The following is a 20,204-nucleotide window of genomic DNA, read 5'->3' as shown; positions in this document are numbered from 1 at the left end:
TAGTCGACTCAGGTTTACTGTTTCATGATGTTACTGTTTGCCCTGGGCCACATTGTATCAGGGTTTTATTGGTATTAAACTCAAGTACATTGGCAGTACATTACATCAGTAATCCGAAGAAGTGCTCCTTTGCTTCATTGCTTTCTTCAGAACAAACCATATGAAACGGCACCCTGACCCATTTGGGCTACCCAATCAACTGGGTCAGCACAGGTTTGCTTGAGTCATTACCCAACTTCTAATGGAGTCTGCATTTCATGTTTTTTACCTGGAAACTTCCACCGGGTCAGTTTACTTTATGCAGTGAATTGATTAAGATGGGATTTTCCAATTTCGAGCCTAACTATTCCATTACAGTGTCCATTTAATATTGTTCATGGCACTTTTTTCTTCAAGAGAAAACTTTGATATTGTTTTCATTTGGATGCAGCAGTTTCCTCCGTGTAATCAATGATGACATTAACGATTTTTGCACATTTTGTTCACATTGAAGTAACCTTTTGTCGAAGTTAATGCAGTAACTCGGTTTTGCAGGAAAGACTTTGAGCTGTTGTTTGTATGCCTCATGAAGATCTAAAGTGCATTATGTTTTAATCTCCATTGTTTAATTATGTATTGCTGAAGTTATACTGCAATTCTCTTTTATTCAACTATCATCTCCTTAAGGTAAATAGCCTGATGTCAGTGTCTTTTCTTTAAGCATTTCTCCAAGCATTTTCTCTAAATAGGTTGTTTCACTTCTTAGAGTTCCATTATATTTAGACAGCCATTTTCCTTTTTTAGTAAAGTGTGTAATGTTAGTCCCTTTTGTATTTCCCATTGATTTTCTTGGGATGAAACCTGAAGCTAATATTTGAGTATGAAGAATTTTCCAAACTTGAATACTTGATTTAATCTGATTTTGTGAAATAAAACCAAGGCCATGGGTTGAGATTCTGTAGGGTGTACTGCAAAGCCTGGTCTTGGGCCTGTTGTGTGACATTATCAAGGGGCATACTGACATTATCAAGGTATGTCCCAGACATGGATGACGGGTGTGAAGGGGGCGTTAGCTATGTACCAGGGAACTTGGGCAGTGGGTTAGCCAAGTGGTTAAGGTGTTTGCTCGTCATGCTGAAGACACTGGTTCAATTCCCCACATGGGTATGTCTCATTCCTGGCCCTGATTTCTCGAAACAAACTTAAGTTTTTACTCAAATTTCAAACTGAGTTTGACAATTTGAAACAGCTGAAGTTTTAGCTCGACTGCATTTTTTAAATAAAAAAATCCCAAACAACTTAAGTAATCTATCCACCAAAGTCAAATTGTCTACTAAGTTTGAGTTTAATATTGATTTCAGTTTATTCTGGGAAATGCATTTTCCTGTGTTTTCTCAAATTTGAGTAAAAACTCTGACTTAAATCAAAACTCAGACTTAAGTTTGTTTCTAGAAATCGGTGTCTCCAGCTGTGATATTGCTGGAATATTAATAAAAGTGGAGTAAAACTATGCTGATACACTTACCAGGAAACTTGTTGCTATTTAATCACTAACTACTACCAACTGAACAGCAAAGTGAAATTAAAACTGTTAACTTGGAACGTGTCTGTGAGTTTAGACACTAGTCCAAAGCACAAGTCGAAAAGTCAAATTCTGTTTGGTCCAGTGTCATCAGTTAATGATAGTCTCAATGATAACACTGAGATGTACAAAAAATGATGTGATCGCCATGATCCAGCTAGTAGACAAGAATTAATGAATACGTCATTAAGGCATTCAAGCGTAGGACTTCTCATGAAGCAAAATTTTGGGTGTAACATAATTTTCCCAGAATGCATAGCGTGCCAATTAATCCACCACTTTCTGCTGTTCAGAGTTGCATCCCTTTGGCATTCCACGATCCTGTGATGATTGAATCGTACAATGCTCGTGATTTAGCCTGTCCCTCAGTTTGCCAGTCAACCAATCAATCATTACCTTCAGTTTGGACACATAAGGACTGTCCTGGGCTTAATTGAGAAGATCTGCTATTCATATCATTATTGCACTTTCAGCAAGATAAACATGCCCGTTGTCAGTGGCAAATAAATCCTCTTAGAGATACAGGGAAGGCAAGAGTTTACATAGTGTGGATCCAGGACAGATGAAACGCTACTGTGACATTGATTCTCAGGCAAGTGCATGGTGAATGTTTTCACACAAACTTGATATGTCAATGAACTTTATAGTTAATCAGATAACAGTTGTTATTAGTGGGGAGTGTTGACAAGGCCAGGTCTCATGGCTACTATCAAACAGAATGAGTCAATTCCTGTCCTTATTGATATATGAGAATAGCATCTGGCCACAAGCGGGGATGTATAGGGGAATTTATAAATAAATAATTATATATAAATTTGGAACCTAGGGACTAGCATTTTTCAGGAAATAGGTTCTTCATTCTTGCAAAAGCTGCATTCTTAAGCACATTTTCAAAATGTTTCTGAAAGTTTCTCAAAGAAACCTCATAAGATTGACATTATTATGGAGGTCTGTGCTGTTGTGCCCAAGGCCGGTTGTTTGATTCCTAGCCGTGTCTTTCCATATTGCTGATGTTGCTTGTTATTTCCGTGTCTGGCGCTCGGGATTTAAGGGATTATACAAGGACTGGTCTGCACGGAGTCAGTACAAGTGTCTGAATTGGATCTTCATTTAAAAAATGAGGCTTTGTGTTGGCTGATACTATAAAACTGGCTTTGGTCTGGGTGGTACATGCAGGCGCACACATGTGCGTGCGCGCATGCACGTGCGACACACACACACACACACACACACACACAGAGACCTCATATCAATCACCTTATAGAAGTCTGAGCTGATTTTAACATTGCCCTTGAAAATGTCATTTTATATTATACCATATTGTTAAATCAATATCCCAAATACAGTCAACATCCAGTTTGTGCAAAAACATCTGTTATAGTTACGTTTGATGTTTTTTATCATACTGGATCTAAGTCGATGTAACACATGTTCTGATTGGATAGAGAAAAGGGAGATCATTTGTGTTGCGATTTTTTTCCGCTTGGGATTTTATGAGAACCGGGAAATATGGCCGTACAGAACAGAGGTGCGTGGGAAGATATGACTTGAGTAACCTCTGTGGGAAGAGAATGACGTTGCCCTTGAAAATGTCATTTTTATTATACCGTATTGTTAAACTTATATCCCAAATACAGTCAACATGTTACAGGTACATGTGATTTTAATGTCCAGCTATCTTCTACGATAGTTCAACACATATAATTAGATCATGAATGAAACAATGATCAAAGTAGCGGAAAACCAAATTCACTCTCCCACCATCTAAGTGTAATGTGTAAGTGAGACAAGTTATTTGCAACACGTTATCAGCTTAGAAACATTATGTCTGTGGGGACCCATATCTATCCATAATTCAGTGACTATCAGTCTATAAGAAATAAACTCATTATAAATTCATAGAATCAATGCTACATATTCTCATATCAAAGAGAACCATATTGGAAATTAAATTTTAATGAACATTCGACTAATGCGTTGAAATAAAGATAACATGGTGAATGACAATATTTTTTCAGAAATTCTGACTTGCTACTAAATCTTTATCATTTAACACATTTTGCATAATAAAATTTTCCATCAGCTTAAAAATTTAGTGTATGCCATGATTTGATTAGGAGTTTGAAAAATATAGCTTTTGAAAACAGATTTTTCTTGTCAATGCTTTTCCAGTGATATTTTGTGTACTTAACAGACTTATGGTAGGTAGATCATGCTGATGGTGAATAATGACTCTTTTTTTTCAAATTTCTAATGTTTTACCCTTATCATCCTTGATTTTCTGGGGTCTCTGCTGGGTAGCCTAGTGGGTAAAGCGTTGGTATTGCTCGTCAATATACAGGTTTGAACCATTGGAAATCGATTCCCAACATGGGTACAATGTGTGAAGCCCATTTCTGGTGTCCCCACATGGGTACAATGATGTTGCTGGAATATTGCTAAAACTAAAAGTTGCGTAAAACCAAACTCACTCACTCAGTCACTTGATTTTCTGAATTGCCTTATCTGTAAAATGACATTCTCACTTTCATTGAAACTGTTGTTGCTGGATTGTTTACTAACCTGGCCCATACAATTTCATATAACCAACTTAAGTCTGAGTTTTGACTTAAGTTATAGTTTTGATAACCTCAAATTTGAAAAAAACGCAGAAATATGCATTTCCAAGAATAAACTGAAATTGATATTAAACTCAAACTTAGTAGACAATTTGAATTTGGTGGATAGGTTACTTAAATTGTTTGGGCTTTTTAATTTAAAGAATGCCGTTGAGTTAAAAATTCAGCTGTTTTAAATTGTCAAACTCAGTTTGAAATTTGAGTAAAAACTGAAGTTTGTTTCGAGAAATCGGGGCCTGATTGATTTAGATATGTTTTATTTTGGTGCTTGTTCTCATGTCTACAGATAAACTGAACCTAAATGTTGGTTTTACTTAAAATGAGTACCCAAGGTAAAAATACATAAAAATTCTACAACCTCTCTTTCTTGACTATCAGTTCCCAATTGTGCAGATCGTTGCTCATAGTGTTGAGCACTGGATTGCCTGGTCCACACACGATCATTTACAGACCGCCATATAGCTGGAATATTGCTGAGTGCGGCGTAAAACTAAACTCACTCACTCACTCTAGTGTTTTCCCTAGGCATATTTAACAGGGTGCAGCGCCCTGCCCTTTTAATTTGGCACCTTGCCCTTTTTACTTGGTCTTCTTTTAATACAATAATTGATATCAACACTTGGTCATTTTTAGTTTCTATTTCATGCTAAAGTTAACTGAAATAACTGCTCTTTGAGCCTTTAGGAATCATATACATGGATAGCTTAACATAATACTTGGAAATCTGTCACTGCCTTTAAGAATCATATACATGGATAGCTTAACATAATACTTGGAAATCTGTCACTGCATTTAAGAATCATATACATGGATAGCTTAACATAATACTTGGAAATCTGTCACTGCATCCCCTTTTTAGAATAAGGGTGCCCCTTTTGAAATTCTGTCACCCTGCCCTGTTAGGATCCTAGGGTAAACACAACACTCACTCTTTCTTCACTGGCTTTTCTAGACTCGCGTAACAGTGCAAAATGGCCAATTGTGACACAGTTATCTCCCTGTTGCCTCTTCCATTAGAAAAACCCATTAGGTGTATGCACCTCCTGAAGGTAATAACTCATCTGGAATATTGCATTGCAAAATGTGTTCTTAGAGACTTTTCAACTCACAAACACACTCTTAAAAACAGGTGACAGTGAGCATTATTCAGCTTAAGGTAGAAAGCAAATGGTCTGTTAGTTGCTGTCATTTGATAGGGATCCAGCCCTTCTGAGCCAAAGCCTTCTTACTGTGTCAATGATGGATTGGTTGGTGTTTTCAGATACGCTCAACTGTAATGTATTTACAAAATATCTTACAGGATTATTGTTAGCCAGAGGTTTCAGTAAATAGCATTATGATTAACAAAGATTGAACATTCATATTGTTTCAGTTTACTGTGAGATCTCACAAGAGCATTCATCTGGAAGTTCTGCCTTAAAATCAGCTTACTTAACACCTGTCATTTAAAACCACATTGGTTCTGAACCAGAAAACAGACATCAGTTTTATAATGGAATGTTTCTTCTGTTTTAGAACTGAATTAGTAGGTGTTTCTTCCAAACACCTATTGTTGAACCTTCCTTCTCTGTAGGTGATGAGAAGTATTTCGGTATTGTCTTTCCGACTTCACATCCATCCATCAAGCTCACAAGGATCTTGCAGTGCATTTTGTTTGAAGATTTAATGAAAGCTAGCTATTTATGTTGCTGTATTCATCTCATTACGAGCTCTTAATGTCCAAGGCTGTCAGACCAAGACCACAGGGAAGGATTGAGGAGTCCAAGTTTGGCAGAACAAATGTAATGAGGAGGATGGCCAACAAATCGCTTTTAATGATGGGTCATGTATCATGATTAGACTTTCATTGTCCCCACTGGGACAGCAGGATGATGCATTGGTCTTTCAGAAAGAACTCAGACCACTGCTTGAAAATTGAAATAAAACTGATTTGTAACATTTGCCCTTTTGAATGGCTGTCAGGGATTTCCATTATTTTCTGGTAGAACTGAAGGGTAAGATACTTATGGGGTTGTTCTCCAATGTGTTGCCCATTGTCAAGTAATAATAGCCTCTGACAAAGTCTTCGTCACAATATGGCTGAAATATTGCCGATGTGACGTTAAATAATAACTCACTCACTCACTCTGACAAATTCTCGTCCTAAGAGGTATTATTCATGACTTATAAACACCTAGTTTCTGCATACAAAGTGAAATTTTGTGATGTATTGTTATCTAACAGGTTAATGATTACCATATATAGAAGAGACAGCATCTCAGTTCCAGAAGCAAAGTTTACTGCAATGTCTAGATATGTAACTGAAACTGGACAAAGACAGCGTTTAAAATTCCGCCTGCCCCACCGTCCAGAACGGTCTATTTTCATCTCGGACAGTCAAATTTCAAAAGTATCCTGTCCGGTGGTCTGGTAGATATTTTTACTCCTAACAGTAAATATTTCATGATATCAGACAGGTTCTCTTGTCATCAGTTTGAGGTGTTTAAGGTATTATGATAATTATGTTAAACTACTTACGATTGGACAGTTAATGTTACGATAACCAATCACAACATGTGAACTTTCAGTTTATCTAAACTCAGTGCATTGCCTGTTAGTGCTATGCTGTTCATTGCGATGCCTACAAACAGTAAAGTATTCAGAAACCTGATTATTTTTTATTATTGTGGAAAACCGAACAGGCAAGTTTGTATCCGGACTGGTAATTTTTTAAAGTTACCAGACCGGCTGTCTGGCTTGGAATTTTGGGAGTTTTAAACACTGCCAAAGACCATTAAATGTTGTCCAGTAAGGCATCATCACTGAGAAGACTGATATATAGTATCATCCTGCTGGGTAGCAATTCCAAGTCAGTCAAGATTCTGAATCTACAGCAACCTATGCTTGTCGCAAGAGATGACCAAATATATGAAATGGTCAGATTGGGCGGGTGGGGAGTAGCCTAGTGGTTAGCCTAGTGGTTAAAGTGTTAGCTCATCACACCGAAGACCCGGGTTCGATTCCCCACATGGATACAATATGTGAAACCCATTTCTGGTGTCCCCTGCCGTGATATTGCTGGAATATTGCTAAAAGCAGCATCAAACCATACTCACTCACTCACTCAACTTTATCTATAATAGTTATTCTTGTTCCCAATTAGAATACCCTGCATTGTGGTCAGATCTGTCAACACTGTTTAAAATGTTAACTGGTTTCAATAATCCCTGTACAAGGATCCTTGGAGTCATCTGGAAAGGTCATTGTAATGAGCTGTTATCTGTTTAGGTATTGCAAAAAGTTAGCTTAGCATGGTGTTTCGGTTTTATTGTTGCATTGAGGGAAAAAACTATCGATTTCTTCAAGAAATGGATTTTGAAACCATTTGATTCTTATTATCAAGGAGAGAATGCCTTCAGTTTCAAAGGTCAGTTCTATATATATTGTTTGAATTGTTCCTTGCAGTCTGTCAAAGTTGGTAAGGTATTAGGTTACCATACAAGGGAGGATGGATTGATGTTATACAATACTGCTCTCTCATACATTACCAAGAATAGATTCATGGCTCAAAAAACTAATGTCATCGATGCTGTTTTACCAAGAACTGAAAAGCCTTATTCACGTAAGTGGCACAGTTTTCAAAACCCTTGCCAAAGTTGGTCAAACAAGTGAGTTAGCGATGAGAATGACTGCTGCACAATATGAATTAAAGCCTGTTTTGTTCAGGTTGTCTAATAGCAAATCTGATTATTCAAAAGATCTTTAAAACTTTAAAGTGGTAAATTCAGCCTCTTCTGGTGCATGAAATTCAGGTGTCTGTTTCACAATGGCTCCAACTTGGTCACAGCTTCTGTTCCACTGGAACTCCACCTTGGTCAGATATTTTATTTCTGGTTTGTTTGTTGTTTAACGCTGGGCTCAGCAGTATTCCAGCTATGTGGCGGCGGTCTGAAAAATAATCAAGTGTGGACCACACAGTCCAGTGATTAGCATCATAAGCATCGATCTAAGCACTTGGGATACGATGACGTGTCAACCAAGTGAGCGAGCCTGACCACATGATTCCGTTAGTCACCTTACGACAAGTATGGGCTGCTAAAGACCAGTTCTAACCTGGATCTTCACATTTTCACAGTATTCTATTTTTTCCCCTGGAGCTTCACCTTGGTCAAGACCGCCTGGTGTAGCTTCAAGGTCGCTGTTCGGTCAAGACTGCCTACCAAAAGACATTAAAATATGTGGTTAGTTGGTCCCTGCCTGGCGGCCATTAATGGGTATAACAAGGACTGGTCCCCAATAATGTCTGTGTCCAAATTCATGCTTCACATTAAAATATGGTACTTGTTGGTCCCTGCCTGGCGCCATTAATGGGTATAACAAGGACTGGTAGACAGTATAATGGGAGTGGGGTATTCATGCTTCACATTAAAATATGGTACTTGGTCGGTCCCTCGAGTCAGCTAATGTGCCATTAATGGGTATATTCATGATCTCAGTGGGCCAGCACTATAAAACCAGCTTAAGTCTGGGCTAGTACAATTCAGACGCACTGCGACACATCTCAGTGGGCTAGCACTATAAAACCAGCAAGTCTGCTAGTATGCAAGCGCCATATGAGCATGCATGCACGTCGTCATATGAGCGAAATATTCTCAAGCACGACGTTAAACCCAATCTCACCTCACCTCACCTTGGTCAAAGATTCAGTTTCTTGCAGCAGCATGGAATTTTCCATTGGCTTGGGATTATTTGTATACAGTACATAGCATTGCAATGATGTCAGTCAAAGATGACCAAAATGCAGTCGTGCTCACATTTGGTATGGTTAGTATGCCCTGGCTCTCTGGTATCATTGACCATATAGAAAGCTATAAAAATAATTTGTAGGAGCATGAATTTAGAACTGTATTCTTGTTCTCAGAATTTGATAAAATTCCAACAGATGTGTTCATTTGTCTTTAATCAATCCTGAAGTAGAAATATCAAAAAACTTGAAAATTAATTTTCAGCAAGAATGCACATTCCATTTCATACTGCTATTCAGCATACCAACTGGAAGTAATTGAGCAATAATCAATTCTTATGTCATGAAAGGTTTCTTTTGGAAATTGGTGTGTGTCTTAATGTCTTTGTTCAATGAGGGACATGATTTGACAGTGATGTCTTTGTTAGGCTGGGACAGTGTTTGGCTCACCTGGTTGAAAATGTTTGGCATGTACATTTGGCTTTGTTTTCTTGATGGACTGTAGATGTTCTTTGGGAAGACAGATTCACATCTGGTCAATAGCCCTGAAATTCAATGCCATGACAATGAGGAATTCAATATGGTCCCAATCAGAAATTCAATGAAGTTGCCAGGCAGAAACATTCATTTCCTTCAAAAAAACATTTTTTTGTTAAAACCATCCGATCAGTCAGTTAGAAAGTTTCTCGCCGTGTGCAAGCCTTCTTGATTAGAAAACCATTAAGGTCTTCACTTACTCAACGGCGTGGTCGAATGATTATGAAAGAAAGGACGACTCAAGTCGGGCAAGTCAGCATTATTCAACACGTTATTGGTTGGTTTGTTGTTCACCATACTCAGCAATAGTCCAGCTGTAGTATGTTCTCCATACTCAGCAATAGTCCATCTGTAGTATGTTCTCCATACTCAGCAATAGTCCAGCTGTAGTATGTTCACCATACTCAGCAATAGTCCAGCTGTAGTATGTTCTCCATACTCAGCAATAGTCCATCTGTAGTATGTTCTCCATACTCAGCAATAGTCCAGCTGTAGTATGTTCACCATACTCAGCAATAGTCCAGCTGTAGTATGTTCTCCATACTCAGCAATAGTCCAGCTGTAGTATGTTCTCCATACTCAGCAATAGTCCAGCTGTAGTATGTTCACCATACTCAGCAATAGTCCAGCTGTAGTATGTTCTCCATACTCAGCAATAGTCCATCTGTAGTATGTTCACCATACTCAGCAATAGTCCAGCTGTAGTATGTTCTCCATACTCAGCAATAGTCCATCTGTAGTATGTTCTCCATACTCAGCAATAGTCCATCTGTAGTATGTTCTCCATACTCAGCAATAGTCCATCTGTAGTATGTTCACCATACTCAGCAATAGTCCATCTGTAGTATGTTCACCATACTCAGCAATAGTCCAGCTGTAGTATGTTCTCCATACTCAGCAATAGTCCAGCTGTAGTATGTTCTCCATACTCAGCAATAGTCCATCTGTAGTATGTTCACCATACTCAGCAATAGTCCATCTGTAGTATGTTCACCATACTCAGCAATAGTCCAGCTGTAGTATGTTCTCCATACTCAGCAATAGTCCATCTGTAGTATGTTCACCGTACTCAGCAATAGTCCAGCTGTAGTATGTTCACCATACTCAGCAATAGTCCAGCTGTAGTATGTTCACCATACTCAGCAATAGACCAGCTGTAGTATGTTCTCCATACTCAGCAATAGTCCATCTGTAGTATGTTCACCATACTCAGCAAAAGTCCATCTGTAGTATGTTCACCATACTCAGCAATAGTCCATCTGTAGTATGTTCACCATTCTCAGCAATAGTCCAGCTGTAGTATGTTCTCCATACTCAGCAATAGTCCATCTGTAGTATGTTCACCATACTCAGCAATAGTCCATCTGTAGTATGTTCACCATACTCAGCAATAGTCCAGCTGTAGTATGTTCTCCATACTCAGCAATAGTCCATCTGTAGTATGTTCACCATACTCAGCAATAGTCCATCTGTAGTATGTTCTCCATACTCAGCAATAGTCCATCTGTAGTATGTTCACCATACTCAGCAATAGTCCAGCTGTAGTATGTTCTCCATACTCAGCAATAGTCCATCTGTAGTATGTTCACCATACTCAGCAATAGTCCATCTGTAGTATGTTCACCATACTCAGCAATAGTCCAGCTGTAGTATGTTCACCATACTCAGCAATAGTCCAGCTGTAGTATGTTCTCCATACTCAGCAATAGTCCATCTGTAGTATGTTCACCATACTCAGCAATAGTCCATCTGTAGTATGTTCACCATACTCAGCAATAGTCCATCTGTAGTATGTTCACCATTCTCAGCAATAGTCCAGCTGTAGTATGTTCTCCATACTCAGCAATAGTCCATCTGTAGTATGTTCACCATACTCAGCAATAGTCCATCTGTAGTATGTTCACCATACTCAGCAATAGTCCAGCTGTAGTATGTTCTCCATACTCAGCAATAGTCCAGCTGTAGTATGTTCACCATTCTCAGCAATAGTCCAGCTGTAGTATGTTCACCATACTCAGCAATAGTCCAGCTGTAGCATGTTCACCATACTCAGCAATAGTCCAGCTGTAGTAAGGTAGTGTGCAACTAGTTGAGTCTGGTCCAGATGATCCTGTGATTGACATCATGAGCATATTCTACGCAATTGGGATACCATAACACACATCAACCAAGTCGGCACCTTGACACCCACCCTTAGATGCATGGGTTGCTGAAGACCAATTCTTACCTGGATCTTCTTGGGTTCAGCACATTATTACCTAATTTACACTATATATGCATATACCCGTGAAGATCTGGGTTAGAATTGGTCTTTAGTAACCAATGCTTGTCGTAAAAGGGGACTAACGGAATCGGCTGGTCAGGCTTGGTAACTTGGTTGACACGTTTCATCGTATCCCAATTTGTAGATCAATGCTCATGCTGTTGATCACTGGATTGTCTGGTCCAGACTCAATTTTTTTTAGAGACCGCCGCCATACAGCTGGAATATTGCTGACTGTGGCGTAAAACTAAACTCACTCACTGACTGTGTGCATCATTTTCACATTTGAAAAATGAAATGACTTTAGACAGCGAAGTCCTAGTCTTTCTCTGATAATGATAACTAGCTTAAGTTACATCTTAAAATGCTGAAGCCATAAATCACAAAGCATGCTGCTGACAAAATTTGTGATTGTGAAGCCACGTCTCTAATTATCCATACTATGAACATCATCGAGGGTCATATAGATGCTGTAATATTGGTGCAGTATCTTTCAATAAATCGACGCCATGACCAAGGAGATTAACCCTGTCAGAAAGCTGAGAAGGTGAGGACGTCATCTGTGGGATGACTCCACGCCCTGCTACATACTCCTCTGTCAACAGAAGGCAAGCCCTGGGCTGCATAGCAGGGTACTGAGACTTATTTTCTCAGATTGAATATGAACGTGTTCAGCCCCATGTGGGGTTGGGCGCCAATGTAACAGCCATAAAATTTCCGAGTCCCATGCTGGGATTCGATCAACAGACCTGATCCGAAGTCAGACTCCTTGTCCACATGACCAAAGAGGTTAACCCAGTCAGCAAGCTGACAAGGTAAGGATGTCATCTGTGGGATGACGCCATGCCCTGCTACATGTTTTGCTACAGATGCTGGTCTGTCATATTTAACCATATCAGAACAGTAATATACACCAGATGCACCACCATTGTGATATTTCCAATAATTTTGTGATTTACTTTGATTTGAAATCTTATTAACTTTGGGACACACATAAAATTTTACCAAGTCTCCAGTTTCTGTATGTATTGCTGAAATTACTTGAGCTGTTGATTTTTTCATTTGAATTAGTTAAAGTTCAGATTTGATGTCAGTTGTCCTTGACCTTACTGTCCTTGCTGTTTGATCTGATGCTTTTATGCATGTGCCTCTCATTTTCCCACAAAACTCCAATAACCTCTCAAGTTATGGGTTTGTAAAGGCCATAAGCCTAGAATTTTGCAAGCCAGATAAGTGTTCAACCATAAGTGTTTCTTATTCCTATAAATGGCTTTGATAACATTCAAATAACTGAGTAGTTAAGGCGACAGTAAGTTGTTTCTGTGGAAATCTTGGTTTAATGGGATTGGCAAGTATTACTAATCTGATTTGACATTCAACTGAATCCAAAGTTAGTTGCTCTTTGTTTCTGTGAAAATCACATTGCCAATAGGTCAAACATTGCTCAACATCTGTGAAGGTAAAAATTATCTTTCATGTGTCATAGCTTTGTTGGCCCTTTTCATGAAACCTTTGATCTGGATATTGATATACATTTAAGTAATGAAACATATATGTATAAAGTTTTGATTATTGGAAAAAAATATTCAGGGTTGCCTCCAAAGATCAATTTTTCTTTTGATGTTGTGAAAGCAAAATGTTCAAATGCTGCTAAATAGGAAAATCCATTTGCAGTGTCACCCATGTTCAATTACCCAGATGTAAGCTTGGGTCATTACGGTTTAGTTTGGCCATGGTGGTGTGATATGATCTTATAATCCTGGTAAGCTGGGTAAATGCCAGTGGTGGCAAGGTAATAGCATATATCAATATTGGTCTGGGTCTCAAGAGACCACAGCCTCGAGACTCTTTAATTCGATGACAATGAACACACATCCCAAGTGCTCCTTTCTCTCCCATCCAATTTAATGACAACATACGGATGAGCACTGATGAAGGTTGTCTTCTCTAATTTAATCTCGCTGTATACTGGACCAATTCACCCATCTTCATCCTCCATCTGCGCCAGACCATAGAGCCACCTCATTTCCTGGCCATTTGGAGGATGCAGACTGCCGAATCCTGGTCAGTTCTTCATCATCTCCAATCTGGCCACATTACATATTGGCACAGTTGTCATATTGACGTATTACATTAGGAAGGGAAGATCAGCCTCGCGGAAACTGCTGTCCTGAAATTGCTTTCACGTTTACTCAGAAAACTTCTTACAGTTTCCATATTACCTTGGTAACACGCACATGGACTAAATCAGGCTATATTTAGACACACTTTGTATGGGCGGAGGAAGTGTTGTGGAGAACTCTCCTCACCTAACAAGGAAGAAAATTCAGAAACCTTGTCAAACCTCCATCTCTGCTGATTGGTCATGCCTGAACATGTCATGACGGAAATCACCGGGAGGCTTCCTTCGTAGGTACCTCCTTTCAGACAATTGATCGGGTTTGGCTGAACCTAAATGGTTAATCCCAGCAAGAACTACAAAAATGGTATTGTTGGAGAGCAACTGTATTAATGCAAGAATATCTGTAATCTATATTTGAATTATTTGGAGCATTTTTGCCATGGTCGGCAGGTTCTGCCTCATTGCGTATTAGTTTAGAAAATCAATGTAACTGATATGGAGGGAGAAAAGATGGATTTCTTGCAGAACACAAGCATAATACATGACAAGGCATATTGATTCTACCTTTTAATAAATATTGTCCATAAGCAATCATTATATGTAAGTGTTTCTAAATGCACACAGTTTGATTTATTCAATACCTGGATTGGCATCAATTGTTATTCATGTTTTCTATTTGCTGTAGTTCTTTCTGCTGCATTTTAGACGTGCTGAAAATAGATGCATTTAAAAAAACATCTTTCAGAAATCCTTTAAAAAAATTATGGTTTAGACAAACAAGGAAGGACAATGGTAATTGAATTTGAAATGCATAGTAATGCTTTTATAACAGGAATGTAGGGATTTTCTAGGATATAGTCAATTATATTTACTCATTGAAATGAGAGGCAATCAGCAAAGCATCAGCTGCTTAATTGAAGATATTGTTCTGAGTGGAACTGGCACATGCTGAGCTTAGCTGCATACCATGTCATTTCCATACCTCATCTGATTATTGAGGTCGATCAGATCACATCACAGAGGTTCAGTGAGGATTAGGCTTCAGGGCAAGCAGGTCATGAAGACTGCTGACCTGAAAAGCCACCTGAGTGAGTGGAGGAGAAGCATCGTTTCATGTGTCTCTCTTGACTGGATGTAAGCCCCAGTGTGCAGATAAAAGGCTTATGAATTACCATATGATTTGATGCTGTGATCGGCGACTATCTGGAGACGTGGCCGATTGATGCTTGCAAGTGGAGGAATGTTGCATTGAGTTTTCCCTTTGTTGCATGTTCTTACAATAATACGAGAAAATAAAAGCTGGGTATTTATAATGAAAACAATTTGCTCAGATGGAACACAACGGTTTTAAAGAGTAGCCTGTCACATGAGATGAACGTAGAACTTGAGGCTTTGGATGACAGTTGCATTATCAACAAGATACCATCATAAGTATCCTGGGTACATAATACAATGTCTGTTTGTACCTTGTCTTCTTTTGTCCCATGAAACAAATGCTAGAAACTATTTCAAATGTACCCTAAATAATTAAGCCAGATTTATAATGGAGCACAGGAACTAATATTTCGACCATGGGAAGCGTGCCAATGTACAGTTGTCAGGGGGGTACACAAAGTACATTATTATAGGATATTTATATAGCGCACATATCCACGCAAATGGTACATGCTCAAGGCTCTGGTATTTTTTCCCTCGATCATTGGATGTCCCGCCGTGATGTTGCTGGAATATTGCTATAAGCAGCAAACATAACTAAAACATAACTGACTCATTGGATGTCAATCTCAACGGCACATCGTATTATCAATATCAACTCCCTGGGGAGTATACAACTGCATGGTCTGGACCACCTGTTGTCATTCTTCCATCTTTGTGGAAGCCATGTTGGATGAATGGGTTAGATCACTAATTGTGTGTGCTAACGATTATTAGGTCCCATAGTCTGAGAGTTTGGGTTCGAATGCTGGATAGTACTCTCAAGTGAAAAAGTTGATTGGTTGGTTTGGTTGCTGTACTCAGCGATATTCCAGCTATATGGCATCAGTCTGTAAATAATCGAGTCTGGACCAGATAATCCAGTGATCAACAGCATGAGCATCGATCTGCGCAATTGGGATACAATGACATGTACCAACCAAGTCAGCAAGCCTGACCACCGATCCCGTAAGTCGCCTTTTATGACAAGCATGAGTTAGTGAAGACCAATTCTATCCCGGATGTTCACGTGTATGAGTGTTATGCCAAATATAACATAAGTTAAACATTAACTGTTGATTTTGCTATAAACCACCAGTGTGCCCAGACTCAGGCCATGAAGTGTTGCTTAGTGACTCAGAAAGTCATTGATCTCATCCAGTTCACAGTTGTACATTATGAGTCTGAATTACAAGGTAGCGAGATGATAATGGTCCCAGCACCTTGTGACTCTATACATGAACTGGCAGCCACCCTGGATGCACCAGGCAGACTACAGATGTACTCCTCTAGCTCAGTGTCCTGCTCCACTGACATAATGGTGATGGATCTGTGACGTCCTGCACGGGAACGAACAAGTGTATTTGCATAAACACACACAGTAGCTATTGATCCAAGATTTGCGTCTCAGTGCTTGCACTCATGACACCAACCAAATGATTGAAACACATTGGGGGGTCATTTCAAACTTTACAAGGTAATTCTGTTCCCCTCTGGAGAAATTGGTTTTAGAAATGTTTATCAATCCATCATTCAATCACAGATATTTACATCACTGGAAGTTACGTTTGTTTGACAAAATTAGATTTCAGTTCGCTTCAAACTGATTAAAGGGTAAAGGAACAATTGCCCTTTTAAGGTTTAACAGTTAATTTGAACCTGAAGAGCCTAATTCTTGATGCTCTTCAGGTGCTTTATTAGATAAGGAAATTTATGCTTTCATGACTTCAAGGAAGAGTACCTGGAGGGATGATTGGGAGGTGTTGCTGACTTTTATATGGTCCCTTCTGAACTGAGCAAGATTCTGCTTCCATGCTAATCATTAAAAGATTGGTATGTTAGCAGTGATTTAAGCAAATGAAGACTTGTCTCAGAAGAATCCAATCAAGTTTGCTCAAAACTAACAACAGTCAGTAGGAGCAACATTATATCTGTCCTTCTGAGAAAATGCTGCCCTTTAAAGTTTGCTAATTAAATTTATTTGAAGTGTTCGGGAAAGCTTGTTATGTGTCTTTCCTGGGCATACCAGAAGTTGGGCGTACTACCAGCCTTTGTAGTGACACAAGCCATTTTCACTGTTGATCATTACGACACAGATGAAGACTCTGGTGCTGGCATAAGTGTCATCCCAGAGTGGGTGAAGTGACGAGAGTGTTGTCGTAATAGCATGACCTCTCCACCATCACTGTCAACTCTGTTGTGATCAGGGCTGAAGTACATTCAATAACGAACATGTTTCTCGGTATGAGCTCCTTCAACCACCCAGTCTATCAGTGCCCGAAGCTAATCTATTGTGTTGTACGTACTTAGAGCGTAAAATGTCACCACCGTATGGCCAAATGGTGGTAATTGACTTTGATGTTCTGGGTCCTGACTGGAGTTGAACTATTCCCGGAACATGGTCGGAGGGCTGCAGTCTGATGCGGTAATCCCACAGGCCATGTATTGGATGTGTAGATGTAAAACATCAGGTAGAGTGGAGGAGAGGAAAGAGACATTACCACAGCAGCTTTTCACTCATCCCTGAATAATTGATCCAGTGTCTGCAGAAACACATTACTTAAGTTCCTATTAGTTGCATACGTTACATAAGTTTCGTTCTCTCGCCAAATGACTGTTTAGGTAACCAAATTTTCGTCATCTCCCGTCTTGTAGCTGTCATGTGAGACCAACTCGGTGGCCACGTGGATGGATTGTCTGCCTGGAGAGCAGAATGTTGATGCCAGTGGTTGCCAGTTTCTTTCCGCATTGACTATAAAATACTTTTGTATGCGTACAAGTGTTTTCACAAAATTGCTCCACAGTACCTCACTGAACTACTCAACATGTATTGTCCCCCGAGACTTCTCAGATCACGAAAGCAAAAACTTTTCACCATTCCCAAAATTCAGACCTCAACTTTTGGCAAGAGAACATTCAAATATGCAGCTGTAGAACAATGGAACTGTCTATGCAAAACCTTAAATCTGCCTCTTCACTTGAATCTTTCAAGTCACAATTAAAGACTGTTCTCTTCTCCCTGGCTTTCCCTTGCTAAGCACACAAAGCATAGGACTGTGAATGATGCGCTATATAAATTCATGAATTATTATTATTATAATTATGTTATCACTTGGCCATGTGATATACGAAGATGTTGAATGATGGTACTTGTTGTTACCCTGCCTGCTGTTTGCCATTGTGAGGTTAAAACAAGAACTGGTTGGTTAGAGTTGGTGTTCAGTGTCTGAGTAGGGTACCCATAGCAAACTGCAGCCTGGTATCTCAGTTGGTTAGCTCTATTAAGCCAGCATAGGTACCGACCAGTACAAGCAGTCACATACAGTTATGTTTCTCTGTATTGGGAAAGGGAAGTGGGGTAGCCTTGTGGTTTAAGCGTTCACTTGTCACGCTGAAGGTACAGGTTCGATTCCCCACAATACAAGGTGTGAAGCCCATTTCTGGTGTCCGCCACATTGATATTGGTGGAATGTTGCTAAAAGCAGTGTTAAACTAAACTCACTCTCCCTCACTATATTATTGGAATAATATTGAAAATGACCCTTCACTCAATATGGAATGAGCTGGTGATGTTAAACCCTTTCGATGAACTTTACTGTCCAGTGTGTGGTTTCCACAGCCAGAACTGACCAGAAGGGATTCCAGGTTAGAATTATTCCCCAGCATCCCATGCCTGTGTTACACTGAATATGAAACCAGTGCTCAGTGTCAGCAGGATGGTTGACTGTGTATCATCATCCACCAATGACACGGGACACTGGTTGTAATATAAATCACAGGATTTGGGCTGCAATATCCCCCAATTGTGACAGGTCTTATAGGTAGACAGCAGCTTACCCAAATCAGATTGGCAAGACAAATACTCAGATGTATCCATGGATCTATCATTATTCTGGATTTTTACTGATTTTACAGAACAAACTTTGCAGCTAATGGCTTTGTGTTTATCCTGTGCAATATGAAAGTATTTCATTTTTGACCATTTCATCTTAAAGAAACAATTTGTATCAAATCACTATCACAATTAAATGTGGAAAAAATAATTATTTGGAGATCAGGTGTGTTGGAGCTGCATCATGTGGAAATGATTTGAGGCATGATGATGATGATGATGATGATGATGATGATGATGATGATGATGATGATTTAGTTCAGTTAGTAGTGACTTCTGTAGACAGCATGTGGTGTGGTTTTGGGTTTTTGTGCCCCAAAGTATATCAAGCATTTGTTCTGAATGCATAGTTAGTTTTGCATGAAACTTTGTAGACATGTGCCATACTGTGCAAGACTAGTGAGTTGTTACACATGACCTTGCTTGAATTCCACATACATATCGTTATTGTATGTTTATATATCAGGCAATACATATCCCATTGAAATGATAGGTATCGTGTTTGATGTTTACTACCAGATCAGGTTTTGGTCATGAGAAAACCGGGCCGTAGGGTAGCCTAGTGGTTAAAGCGTTCACTAGAAGACCCAGTTCAATTCCCCATATGGGTACAATGTGTGATGCCCATTTCTGGTATTCCCAGCCGTAATATTGCTGAAATATTGCTGAAATATCGCCCAAAGCGGGGTAAAACCATACTCGCTCACATGTTTGGTGAAAGTATGTTGACAAGCAGGATGTGTTGTGGTTGTGGCTAGGGCAGCTTTGTATATATTCTAGTTCAGTTTATGGTCAAATCAGCCTTAATGCAAGGGGTGTCAAACTGATTTGATAGGTCAGAGGGATGTCTTACTGATTTGATACTTCTAGTTTTGAACAAGGTCATGGGGTAGCTTAGTGGTTAGAGTGATCGCTCATCAGGCCAAAGATCCAGGTTCGATTCCCCGGTGGGTTCAGTGTGTGAAGCCCATTTCTGGTGTCTCCTGTCATGATATTACTAAAAGCTATGTTAAACCATACTCATGGACTCTTATTTTGAACATTGTTTATGACATATGGTGCATATGTTCTGATCTCAAATGATTTTCACAGAGGGACCTCGCAGTTGCTTCGCTTCGGCCTGACGTCTGTCAATGGTTGTTTCTCACTAGTTTCTGTTTAAGTATTTACTACTATGTCATCCCCAAGTTGGAATCCTGGTCAGAGTAGCCCCAGGTGATACCATGTTTTAAAATGGGTATTGGATGATCAATATGTCTCTCAAGAACAGGTACCTATGTGTCTATTACTGACT

At 39.3% G+C, this 20,204-nt stretch overlaps 1 protein-coding gene across 1 annotated transcript in view; it reads left to right on the top strand.

The window, feature by feature from the left end:
- The window catches only part of LOC124280217 (C-Jun-amino-terminal kinase-interacting protein 4-like), a 102,506-nt gene that overhangs the window by 67,876 nt on the left and 14,426 nt on the right, over positions 1 to 20,204 (top strand).

Source organism: Haliotis rubra, unplaced genomic scaffold (genome assembly GCF_003918875.1).
Source record: "Haliotis rubra isolate DU_JTF1 unplaced genomic scaffold, ASM391887v1 Scf262, whole genome shotgun sequence".
Lineage (NCBI taxonomy): Eukaryota > Metazoa > Mollusca > Gastropoda > Lepetellida > Haliotidae > Haliotis > Haliotis rubra.
Note: the sequence above shows the minus strand (reverse complement) of the source record. Positions and strands in the feature narration are given on the sequence as shown.